The sequence below is a fragment of the Cyanistes caeruleus genome, chromosome 2 (assembly GCF_971803275.1).
Source record: "Cyanistes caeruleus chromosome 2, bCyaCae1.hap1.1, whole genome shotgun sequence".
Classification (NCBI taxonomy): Eukaryota; Metazoa; Chordata; class Aves; order Passeriformes; family Paridae; genus Cyanistes; species Cyanistes caeruleus.
The window spans coordinates 16,764,287-16,777,426 of record NC_141702.1 but is presented as its reverse complement, the minus strand read 5'-3'; the positions used below and the strand labels follow the sequence as shown (position 1 = coordinate 16,777,426).

The 13,140-nt window shown below is 37.5% G+C and overlaps 1 protein-coding gene across 5 annotated transcripts in view; it reads left to right on the top strand.

Moving 5' to 3' along the window:
• RNF144A (ring finger protein 144A) overlaps positions 1 to 13,140 on the top strand; it is a 62,992-nt gene that overhangs the window by 9,845 nt on the left and 40,007 nt on the right. For 3 of the 5 annotated variants that reach the window (XR_015282786.1, XM_086875920.1, XM_086875922.1), the window contains exon 2: positions 5,020 to 5,102. The exons of the other annotated variants lie outside the window; for them this stretch is intronic. The gene's annotated coding sequence lies outside the window, so the exon portion shown is untranslated. The remainder of the gene's footprint in view (positions 1 to 5,019; positions 5,103 to 13,140) is intronic. 5 annotated transcript variants of the gene reach the window in all.

Below are 13,140 nucleotides of genomic sequence, written 5' to 3'. Positions count from 1 at the left end.
CTTTGGTCCATTTGTGATTGACTGACAAAATCGGGTCACATTAAGTCTGTGGATTTCTAGGTTAGACTAAACCTTAGACCCTTTTTTAGTTTAATTTCTCTCTAGTATCTGTAAGTGATCAATAGCTTTAAAAATATTTTCAAATGAAGGAATTAAAAATGGGTTTATGTTCTCATACAATTATGAGAAAGTTGCAAAAATCAGATTGTATTTACACCACAATCAGATCCCAATTGTGGTCAAATTATTTTAATATTTTTCCCTAGCAAATTAGACTAGTCATGTGGAAAAAGCTATTTTTTTCCCCTACACAACTGTATTATTTTTTGAAAAGCTGTGATCTGCCTACCTCTACCTTTTTATAGAAAAACATAGAATATTTAGTCAACTTTACTATGTTTGGGGATCTTCTGGAAGGCTTAGAAAAGCTCATCTGGTAAAATGAATATGAAATTGTGATTTCATTATTTTAACTGAAGGTTTTGATTGTTTTTTCTTCACTGGAGGGAAAAATAAATACAGGGAAGACATTTTCCACTCCAGCTTTTTAATAAGCAGGTGTGTATGTGGTGGGGAATTGTCTTCTTACAAAGACTTAATTCTGTGTACTTTTCTATTACATATAATAAACCTGATAGTTAAATCCAACCATCTCTTCTTAAAAATCTGAAATGAGAAAGCTTCTTTAGAAGTGCATCCAGGAGTTGGTAGAATAGTAATAGCTGTCAGGTTCAAAGCAAAGCTAGCAATTAAATCTGGCCTATCATGCTAGAAAAGTATTATATTTCCCTGTTTTCAGCACACAGCATCTCCTGTATTAGTATGAATGGATCTATTAAAATGCCTTTTATCACTGTGCTTTGAGCTTTTCTGTCTTCATGAAATCATGTAGCTGCTTTCTCTAAAAAGCCTTTAAAGAGCTTCCCACATCTGATCTGATGAAAAGCACCTCACTGTTGGGAACCAGCCAGTCAAATATCTGTTCAGCCGTGGTAACCTGAATAGCACTTCCCAGGAGAAAATGGTGTGGGATATATAAACCAGAGGGAAGGAGGGGAAGGACTGTGGCTGGTGTAGCTTCCTACTCTGCTTAAGGGAACCCATCAGAATTTCATCCCCTGGCTTGAGGAACAGTATACTTAAGCTTGCACTGTGCAGCAAGGAGCTTTACCCAGAGTTCCTAAGTGCTTCTCTCTACTCTTAAGCTGTACACTTAAATTTTGCTTACGGTTCTAGGATGTAACTCTGTGTCTCCTTGGCACAGGGCTTCAATTTGTTTGTGGCCTGTACTTACCTGGCACAGCAGAAATTTCCCTCTGACCAGTGTGTTGCTCCCCTGACTGCTGCAGGAGCTGGCACTGCTGAGGAATCTCATCTTTCACCCTGTGTCCCTTCCCCCTGTGAATAGGGCTGACAGTGTGGGACTGTATGAAATGCTGTCTCCTGACAAAACAAAGGAGACTGGTAAGGACATGTTTTGCATAATCACAAATTGTCACCACTGTAAGTAAAGTGAGAATCAGAAGCTTAAATTCCTTCTTGTGCATATAACCTGTCAAACCTCATCCTCTTTCCTATGTGCCCTTTAGCATTTGTCCTTGGACTCTGTGGCTGCCAGGCTGTGAGCTGCATCATAAGCTCTGACAGGATGAAGTGGAGAGAGATGAGTTCACGGCCGTTTGTGCCTCCTGGCTATTCTTGGCTGACACAAAAAACAGATGATGGGCTGTCACACGAATATAGAGTAGATCCCACAGCCTTTCTTTCCACATCTGCCACTGGTCCTGTGCTGAGACTGACACAGGTTTCCTAATTCTTCTGCCTGTCAGCTTGTGGCTCTGTACAATACAGCTTTTTTTTTTTTGGGAAAACCATTAGAGCCCATCAGTAAAAGCCTGCCAGGTGAATGGAACAGCAGCCGACTGTAAAATATAAACAAGTAGATAGGTATCTGTGCAAAATAAACTGAGAATCAAGATGTTCCAGTACTGGGGCTAGGCAAGACACCATTTAAAGTTTTCATTTCTAAGACAGAAGCTGAAAAAAAAGCATCCAATTACACTGTTTACCAGATCGTAATAATAAGTAAGAAGCCACAAAGAATGATTTATTTCTTTTTGATGAGTAAAATCAAAGGTTTGTATACAGGATGTAGCTGTTCATGTTTCTTGGTGAAAAGTTTGCCAGACATGAAGCATGAGGGACTGCATCCTGGAAAACAGCAGCTCTGCAAAAGTATAGGGAACAAGCTGGATACAGAACAATTAAGGTATCAGTACACCATTACAGGAAGAGAGGCTAATTTAATCCTTGGTTGATGGGATTTTTAAAATAAGCATTTTTCTCCTGGCATGATAGAGATGTTATTAATGACAATAACAGTTAAATTCTGTATCTGATTCTAGTTTTTTCATCTTTAAAAGGTCTTTTGAAAACCTTTAGGTGGTCTAGAAAGAGCCACAATAATTATTAGAAGAGAAAAAAATCCTGGAAGTGATGTAATATGGAAAGGGATGGAATGTGAGCAGCTGCTTTTTTTTCCACCTGCTTTTTTAGTAGTAGTTACTGGATTCCTGTCCAGATAGTTTTAATACAAACTTCATGTCATCCAAAGACAAATATCTAAAAAATGTTGAATGGATTTATTAGTCAGGTCATCTTTGTGAGATAAATTGCTTTGTTGTTGATGAAGGATAAAACATTAGTAAAAATGATAAAGAGAAAAGGCTGAGAAGACTGAGAAAGTTATTAAAATTATGGGAAAAGCATTTGGGATGCTTTTATAAAAATAAAATTTGGGAAAAGCAATTACACAAATTAAATTAGAGTTAAAATAGCCCAGAGGCATGTGCAGGAGATGACCATTGCTTATGTCCTTTCAGAAACTCTTGAAGCTGGATTCACTTGATTGAAGCCTGAGAAAAGGAGGAAGATCTTTCAGGATAAAAGGATAGCATTTTATAAACTAGGATAACCATTTTAGTTGTCAAAGATCAGAGAAAAGACTGCATTTTACGTGTATTACATATATGTTCTTTGTACAGGATTTAGACATACAACTTACTGTTGAATACAATAACCAGTGTGCAGGCTAGGGGACTGGCAGGATGCTGGCTATGTAGGAAGGGCCTCTTGGGAAAGTTTGTATGGGAGGGGAGATAAGTGGTTTGTCCATGTGTGTGGAGCTTAACCTAATAGCTGGATAACTCCAAGGAAATGTCAGAGAGAAGGATTGAAATTTCCAGTTTGGATAAGGAGAGAGAGAGAGGGACTTTTGGAGTAGGAGGTAAATCTGTGAGGTACTTCTGTAGGGAGGATAAACTGAATTTTTGTGGTTGAAAGAATTGCCCAGGAGCAAAGGAGGAGTGACAAACACTGCTGATAAAGAGCTATTTGTTTCCTCAGGATCCACCCCCTCTGGCCTTTCCTAGACAGAAGTGGGAGAGAGGGCCCCAGGAAGGCGGCGCTGGTAGAGCGGTTAGTGAAGCGCTGAGCGAGGTGCTGGCAAGGGCAAGGTTCTAAGAGGAAGAAAGAGATTAGGAGATGCCTAAGTCAGATGAAGCTGATGCAGTGACTGAGTGCTGGCCCAGGACAAGGTGTGCACTAAAAAGGAGAGCTGGCAGAAGAGATGAGAAACATCTGTGGTACAGCTTTAGAAATAGAGTTTGAAAGCAGCTTAAACATACCCTGACTGTACAAAAGACTGAACATCTTAGTTGCCTTGACAAGAAAGTGTATTGTATTCAATTATTTTACTTTCCTTTTTAAATTTATTTTCATCCTTCCATTTAGAGAGTGATAAGCATAACTAGAAACACTGTCTGAAGAGCTAAATGGAAAGGTGAACAGTTGTAGCTTTTCAAACCAGCAAATTGCCCTTCCTGCCATTAGAGAAAGTGGTGAATCTCTCGAGGTTTCCAGCCCAAGGCAGGCTGCATGCCCAGGCAGTGTTTGTTATCAATGTAAAAGCTACTTATCTTGCTGTTGGGGTACTTGGAAAATGTGTAATAATTTGTGGTGTTCAGGTTAACAGTCTGATACATCCCATGGACCTTCTGACCCCAAGGTACAGGAAACCGTTTTTTTATTTTATGAGTAAATACACCATAATGAAAACAGATTATGATTTTCTTCCTGAAAGGTCAAAATAATTTAGGAAGAGGACAATAACAATTTTTGTCAGTTTTCCTAATTTTCAAGCAAGATTTGTTTTAAAGAAGTGAGGGGTGAACCTTGTTTTGGTGACACAGCTGTTGGCTGAATAAACTGTTCAGTAGCCTAGAATTTTGGATTACATATATCTGAGCTTTTTTTTGAGCATTGGTTGCCTGAGTAACAGTAGTTACTGTTTGTTTTTTCTAGAAGTTTGGTAGATATTTTTCCCATATCACATCTCCCTCTAAATGGAAATCAGTGGAGGATGAGAATGTTGCAGGAATTAAACACTTAGTTTTAGGATTTTAGGATTTTTAAACATTAAAGCATCCTTCAATAATTACGAATATTTTTAAATAACATAATAAGGAAGATGGGAATTTTGTATGTTTGGCTATAAACTTATTCCAAGCTGCTTTTTTTTTTTAATATTTGGCAACAAAAGACATGTTTTATGTTTAAGATCTACATGTTTGGTTTGAGTAAATAAGGTTTTTGAGTATTTGTTGGAAAGGAACTCAGCTGATGGTTTATTTCTGAGAAAAAACACTATTGGATAAATTAGAAAAATGGGAAATGGCTTGCAGTGAAAGTAGGACTCTTGCCAGTTGCTGTTTTCTGAATTCATAGAATCATAAAATTGTTTAGTTGGAAAAGACCTCTAAGACTGTCAAGTCCAGCTGTTAACCCAGTACTGCCAAGTCCACCATGAAATTTTGTCTGCTAAGACTGTGCTATCACATAATTTTAAAAGCTGCTTGGCAAAGTGGAACTCTTAGTTCTGGTTTTATACAGTCACTTGAAATAAAGTGTTATTATCTAATCTATAAATCTATGTAATCAATCTTATCTTTTGTCTTTCAGATTTGTCTAACACTACCAAAATTTTAGACTGGTTGGTGCTTTCTCATGGGATCCGTGTGACTGACAAAGGAGAGTTTGTTGTGGTAGGTGTTTGCCTTGCCTGTCTTAATAATGCTTGTCCAGGGCATAGACAGATGCAGTTTTCAATACAGCCATGCTTTTATAGGACTCTGATGCCAACAGAAGCCGTGGGAGGAGAAAAATATGCCTGGGAGATAGGTTTTACAGTCTTTGGAGTTGCTCTTGTGGTTTCCCATAAAAGTGGAAGCCACATAGCCTGGGGTCGTGTAAGATGAGGGAATTTGTCAAAGTTTGCTTTTAATTATGGGGCTCTAACATGAAAAGGGTTGGTTCATTCACCAAAGAAATGTAGGAAAACAACTGAATCTCCACTCTAATTAGCTTCCTAGTAAAAACCAAGTCACAGAGACTTGTCTGATAGCAATCCTCGAAGCACAGTTTAATGGTACCACCTAAAATGGCCTCACTAAACTTTCATTTTTAAATCTCTGCATAACATATATATGTGCATATATATATATACACATATAAAACACATCTAAAAATATATCTTCATCTCTGTAACAGAGCCTGTTTTGTTTTTATATGTGGTTTTTGATTTAATACTTCCATTTTCTGTGTACTCCATGTGTCTTATATACTTCATACTCCAAATAAGGGGATGATATAATAAAGTGATTTCCTTTTTAAGATAGCTACAGTTCTGTATGTACTCCATAGAAAATAATTGATATAATTGGTAAATGTATCTCCAGTCAAAAAAAACCAGAGCACATATTTATCTTCAGGTATTTTAGAAGGCAGCAGGTCTTACATTTAAATAATGAAAACCTATCTATTTCTCTTTAGCTTGGAAAAGGTCATCCTGCGAATATCTCTAGAGCTGCAAGTTCTGCATTATGCTTGCTCTGATACATGGCTATATGCAGAAATAATGGCATTTTTAGGATTTTTATTTGCCCTAGCTTGTGACTTGCCATTGGTAGTTTTCCATTTTTCCAAGCAATGCCTCTTTTGCACCCATTCATTTTCTGGAAATAGTACCAAAAAGTCATATACTTACTGACTAGCAGACTGTACAATTTTTTTCCCTCCTTTTCTTTAAAACTCCTGTTCTTGGCTTAGTTATTGAAGTCTAGTGATGTTCTTACTTGGCTCTTTTTGATTACAGGAAAAACCTCTTGTGAAAACATAATCATACCCTTGTTTAAGTATTGAAGATTTAATATAACAATATGTATGCTCTGCTTGAGTAACATATCTTAATATAAAGAAGTACTTCTTAATTATATAGCTAGTTGAAATATTTTTCATCTTTTTTTTCTGTTCCATTTTTTAGTACTAAGTGAAAAAAAATCTGTATTTTCACATCTTTTTTACAGCAGAAAATCTAAATGGGAGGGGGGAAGAAGAGATAACACTTATTTTAAGACCAAAATGTCTGATACTGTCTTTCATACCCCTTGCTCAAAAAAAAAAAAGCTGAGGTAAAAAAAAAATCTACAGTTTTATTGTTTTCTTCTTTAATTTAACTAGTTGATTTGAAATTTAAATACAAAGAATCAGATTATTCTTCTGTCCCTCACAGTGCTCTAGTTAATTGCTTTTATAAACTTTCAGCTTACAAGTAACCAGCATTTTTCCTGCTTTTTGTAAGCTATGCTAGAAACATTCTTCATTCCTGATACTTAGAAACTTGAAGAAAATCCTTATAAGAAGTGAGAAATGGCAAGTTTATGCATGTCTGTCCTTGGGTTCAATAATTTCTTGAACTAGTTCCCCTCCCATTTAGTGTTGTACTTTACCCTGCATCATGGGTATTCAGTGAGCAACTATATCTCTTCTTGGTTTCCATGTGGGAAGTTAAATGAGCCACGGTCCCTCAGCCTTTCTCTCTCCCTTCCTTCAGTTCTCCATCCGCTCCTGAAGAGTCCCATGCCTTCAGGCATGATAGTCTGCCTCTGCACCTATTCATCACTGTATTCTTTCAGCAGTGCAGCTTGTTATGTTCTCACCTTGCTGTTTGTTTAGTTTTCTGCTGAGGTGCCTCTAAAGATCCTCAAACTTCTCCAGGCATCTTATCCCATTTTCTGAAACACGAGGGAGAAAACAAATGTAACGTACTCAGGAAGTATGTCCATTGTCTCGGAAAAGCACGCATAACTGGTCAGTCTTTTTTTCATTTTCTCAAACAAGTGGAAGCCTAAGTTGAGTGTGATATGTTCTGGGAAAAGTCAAACAATTGTGAACTTCTATGATCCTTCCTGGCCTCTGATCAGTGTGAAGGCAGCGCTGACATACTGTGAACATAACACAGTTAAAATGTGTTTTGAGTTCTTGAATCTTTCTGCTGCCTTCCAACCCTATTTCACTGAAATGGCTCTAAGGGATTACTGAAATGGGGCATGTCCTGGCGGAGAACTGTATTGGAAAATATTTGTGGCATACAGATGATCATGAGGTATTTGTGTAAAGAACAAGAAAATACCATACATAGCTCAGATGATTAATACAAAGCAGAGAAGTGTTGCCATCTGATTTTCCTCGTCTGGCAGGCAAGATCCTGCCACTCCTGTCTGTGTGATAGTGAACATAGGGGGACAGCTCATTGATCTTTCCTAAACATCTAGAGAGGCTTGTGCTCTTGTCATCTTTAGACATGCTTTCATAGTTTGCTCCTGCTCATTAGTAGGGAGAAAAGGGAGCAGATGGAGAAAGTCAGTTTGCCAGTAAAATGCAGAATTCTTCTCTAATAATCTAGTGTTGGTTTGAAATTGTCAGATTTTCTATTAGAGTTTATAACTTCTGTCTCATTATTTATAACCTTAAAATAGTTCTAATGTTTCATTTCACTGTGGAAGGAAACAAAAGCCAATACTTTGGCTTTGCTTCAGATAAAGATGTTTTCTAAGTAGCTGTCTGTAACCTTAATGGCAGTTGAGACCTACACAAACTGAATCATTGTACCATAATTTAGTGCTAAGTGGGTGATCAAGGTCTAGTGATACAGTAATAATTTACATTACTATTATTACTATCATAATCATCATTACTGTGCTATGTCTTATAGCAGTAGCCAAAGGCACAACTTGACTTAGTCCAACATAGGAAACTGGTAACTAAAATAAAATTTAATAAAACTGTAAATATCTGTCCACAAAAGTCAGAGTGTTTTTTTACCCTGTGACACGGAGAAAGAATTGCATTGTGGAGGTGACAAACTCATTCTGTGATGTCAGCCACAAAGTAAAATTTGGTTTTAATCATAGTCCATGGAACAAGATGAAAAACTACATTTATTTATTAGCTGTTGTCACAAAAAATATTCCCCACTAATAAAGAAGGGTTTGAAGATGGGATACATTTATCAGTGTGCAAAATTTTTAAAAATAAACTATCTGTGCGCGTTCTAAAGCCATCTGCATTTCTTCATTTATCTGGTTGTTCATATGTTTGGGTCTGAGGCTAGCTCAGATCAGCATGGAAGTGGTTCTGACCAGCCATGGCCTTCTCAGCCTTCATGGTTTCCAGTTCTTAGTTTTGAATGCCCGTCAGGTGCTGCAGAAGAGCTTAGCATCCTATTGAAATAAATAGCTGCAGGTTGCATTTCTGAGGCTTTGTTTTAAATATTGGAGGGTTCTGGTTTTTTTCCCTATATTTTTGTTATTTTGTTGTTGCAAGCTGTTTTTGGTTTTTTTAAAATCAGTATTAGCTTCTAACCAACCTAGGAATGTTTTGGGGTTATACCATACACCAAAACCTGATTAGGAGTTATTTCTCACCTCTTTTAAAGTTTGTAGAACTAAGACTGGCTGTGGATGTTTACTTTTCATATGGTTGCTATTTATATCTGACATTGACTTTTTGTAGTTTGTTCCAGACTCTGTAAAATTGATCGCCTTTCTGTTAGGAGGGGATTGCAAGAGTTAGTAGAGTTGGAGATGGTTCATTTTTGCCAGCTCAATGTTTGAGAAAGGAAATAGAGGACACTGACTACTGCAAATGTAAAAAATATTAAATGTGCTGGAATGTACTGGCAATGTATGAAGCAGGGAAGGAGGCACAAGTCAAGACACTTGTCTGCTGTTGTGTGTTTTGACCTTTATAAAGTTAAGTAACTTTTTTTTTCTGTCGTGGTAAAGGGGCGATTTACAGCTTGCTATATTGTTCAGCAGTCCTTTTAATGTCTCTGTTATAAATTGAGGTGCTGGTTCCCATTTCTGTCAAGCCTAGAGCTCAGGACTTGGGAGGAAGCAGGTTAGTAGCTGGTCTATCAGGCATGGGCTGAGCTGCACAAGCAAGCTGGTTTTCTCAAGAGCTGTGGAAAGAACTTCTCCAAGCACTTGGGAGCTCTCTCTAACCTCAGTGCTTGCTGTTCCAAGCCCAACAGTTACTTTTTAACACCGCTTTCTTTAACCAAACAGCAAAACCAGTCTCCACAGAAGAAAACATTTCATTTTGAGTATTAGTAGGGAAGGCAGGAGAGAGAAAAAACTGTCTGTGTCACAGCATAATTATACTGTCTTATGCACTACATACCACTTTGCCTGCTTTTTCCATCTGCTAACTCTCTGACCACTGCTGTCTTTGCAAGAACCCAGACCTTCTGGTTATTTCAGGTCACTTGCAGGTATTGTAGCATCCTCTTCAAGCCAGCTCAGGTGATTCAGACCTATGGTTAGAAGTTAAGTTCCGTTTGTTTCTCAGTATGAAAGTGTTGTACCCAAGTGTGAGAGCCTGTATTACTGTTCAGCACTCTGAATTCTTATTCTAGTGACATTTATGTGTCCATAATTGGTTCCTTTTTAGTGCTTCAATTATTTTTTATACTTGCTAAATCTTTATTAGCTTTTTTTACAAATGGTTGGTTACTTTTATTAATTTCTAACAACCACATGGTTAGAAGCCACATGTGGTCAGCTTTTGCTTTATGTTTTTAAATCTAATATTTGAATGATTCCTGGTCTACATATCCTTCTCATTTTCACCATCTCCCATGGGTCTTCTTTAGTGGGGTTTGCGTTTTTTTGTTCTTTTCAAGTACAGATAGATTATGAATGTGCTGCTAGCTACTGACCTAGTTGTTTTGTCAGTCATATTCCCAAACTCCCTGTTAACTCAATTGCATGACTTCAGCTATTAGACTTTGCAGGTTTTAGAGTAGCACTGCTTTGTCTTACAGCTGGTCTGTATCTGATGCTAAATCTTCCCTATTCTCCATCTAGAACCATGTTTGGTGTGGCTGAAAAAAACCATGAATTTATTCTGTTGTATTATAGGGTCTTCCTACACTGCTCTGCTCTAGCCTTTCCCAGCTAAGTGAGTTCTGAAGCCCACCAAGCACCTTGGTTCAAGTTGTGATGCTCTTGCTCCCATCTGTGCTCACCAGTATGAAGGAGATATGCTGCTTTGTGTCTCCAGTTTTTAAAGGAATGGCTTATTCCAACTCTTTTGGAGAAGTACCAGCCAGCTCCTGTGCTTCTCCCTCTTGCTTGTTTTTTAAAGTAGCACTGCTTGCTCTTGAATCTATTTAATTTGTTTCTTGATGGAAAGAAACTCAAGGGCTGTCTTTGCCAATTAACTAGGACAAAATGATCTGTTAGTAGACAATGTAGGTTACCCAAGGATTTCAGAAAAGAAATGTGGGATACCTTAATGGTTAAACAGTTGTTCTTTGGTGGTGGGTTTTTGTCATTAAACATGCAGTAAGAATTTAGAGATGTTCCAGGTTTATTTCCTCCCTGAAAGCTTTGTTTTTCTGTGTAGTTTTAATACTGTCAAACTATTTAATCCAAAAATTTTAAGTCCTAGTCAAGCATTTACTGTCCTTTGATAAAAAAAAAAGCAACCCCAAAACCCCAACAAAACCTAGAGAATGACTTAAGGCCTTTGACATGGTTCAGTCATATAAGTAGACTATACTTAGGAACATTAATAGCCATATTTAAAATGAAATTTCTATTATTGGCCTCCTAGATTGCTAGGTACAATAACTTCAGCCAAGAAAGAACAATCAGATTGGGTTTGTTACTAGGAATATCTACAAACCAGCCACAAAACCTAATTTTAAACAGTGGGTTGTAATCCATGCTGTTTGGTTTAGAGCCCCTGCAGCAATTCCTTTCCAAATGTCTATTTAAGACTGGTATGTCAGACCTCTGGCTTTTTTTTCACAATGTCCTGAGCATAAGACACTATGATGAGTGTTAGAGTAAATAGGAAAAAGTAACAACTACAGAACTTAAAAAAAAATATTTTTTAGTAGAGTGGATTCCCTTTAAATAGAGAGGTATGTTTGAAGAGGTGGGTGGTGGTGTGTGTACCATGTTACTTGGTTGGGACCATAATGAACAATCTCATCTGTGATTTTCCCAGCAGCTGGAAATAGGGCAGGCTTCTGTGGTTTGTGTCTTGTTTAGTTTGGGAAAGCGTGACTTGAACTTGGAAAGTTTCCTACTATCTGAAATGTAACTTGACCTCTGGGAAGTGTATAATATTTTTGCCCATCATTTTTTAATTCTGCCTTTTAGTCATCACTTTTTCAAGAAAAAAGTTGTTTTGTTTTTTTTTCTTTGATGTTGACTTGATTGGTCTGCTTTTTTTGGGCTGCATACAAAGGGGATGAAATCTACAGGAATCAGAACTGCTCAGACAAATACTGTATTGAGATACTTCCTGATGCCCAAACAGCTCTGCAGAAAATGATTGCTCACTAAATTCAGCTACTCATGTTTTCTGAGGCACAGAATTTAGTACCAAGGCTATTAGTATTAGTTGAATTGTCTCATAGCTTGTTTGTATTGATGGAAACTTCTGGAACCTCTAGCCCACTGAAGTGTGCACCATGCAAACATTAGAGAATATCCCACAGAGCAATTTGCAGTTGATTTCTGCTAATAAACTGTTTGGGACTGTTCATATGAGTACATGTCAAGCTCCTGAAAAGTTTTTTTTCAGACATAACAGATATCCAAGGTAAAAGGCTTGACACAGATATTTTACATAGGGAGAAGTATGTTTCTGAAGAGCTATTAGTCTTTTCCTGGATCTTGTTTTTGTGGGACAAGGTTTAGTTAGCTTTTTAGTTACTTTTTAGGAAGTGGATCATTTGTACCTGTGGAATGAGCTCAATTTATAAAGTGGCTTAGGGAATATATTGTGTATGTAAATGCTTTAAATATAAGTATCACTGCTTTACTTTATTTCCTTCTTTAGGAAATAAAATTACTTAATTCTGATATTTTTCACTCCAAAAAACCATGAGGACTCACTGAAAAAGCCCTTCATTTGATTTTTTGTTTTCAAAGCTTTTCTTTATAATCCCCTAGAATAATAGCCACAAGCTTAAGCTGCCCTTAAAATGCTTTTCTCCATGCCAGAATAAGTCTATGCAAATTTCAGTCACTTTATGCAGCAAACCAGATCTCTGCTGGGAAATGGAAGAGTAAGTAGGTGTTTTCTATCCCTGTGCCCAGCATGCTTTCTGCTAGTAAGCAGGTCAGCACTGTGACCCACAAGATGTGCAGTGAAGGCTGTGTTTCAGCATCCTTCCTTCCTGCCCATGTGCATGAGCATGTAAAAGTTACAGGTTGAGGAGGATGCAGGCGGTTTGTACAGCTACAAAACCCAAAAGTGCTCCAATGGACATTCAGCATGGGGTTATCTGAATGCTAGGACTGACTACCAGTTGCAACATCTGTATTAATTTTGGGGAAGAGGTTAATATGGTCTAGGAGTGCTAGGAGATAACACAGAATGGTAGTAGGTGATTTCTCTCTTGATTAGGCTGTCACATTCACTGTAACCTACAGCAGAGTTAAGTGCTCCGGTGCACTAGGTATTAATGCTTGCGTATCAGTGGTACCTGAGGTGTTCCCTCTTTATCAGGATGAATTATGGGAGTATGTAGAAGGTGTAGGGGGGTTGACTTAAGTACCTTCAGCTTTCTCTTCATAGCAATACAGTGACATGTAGGCAGCATCCTTTTTTAATTAAGATTTCTATTACAATTCAAATTGATTTTGCTGATACCATGTCAGAAAACGCTGTATTTAAATAAATTTTGGTAGCTTATTCTATTGGTATATTCCTTGGATAATT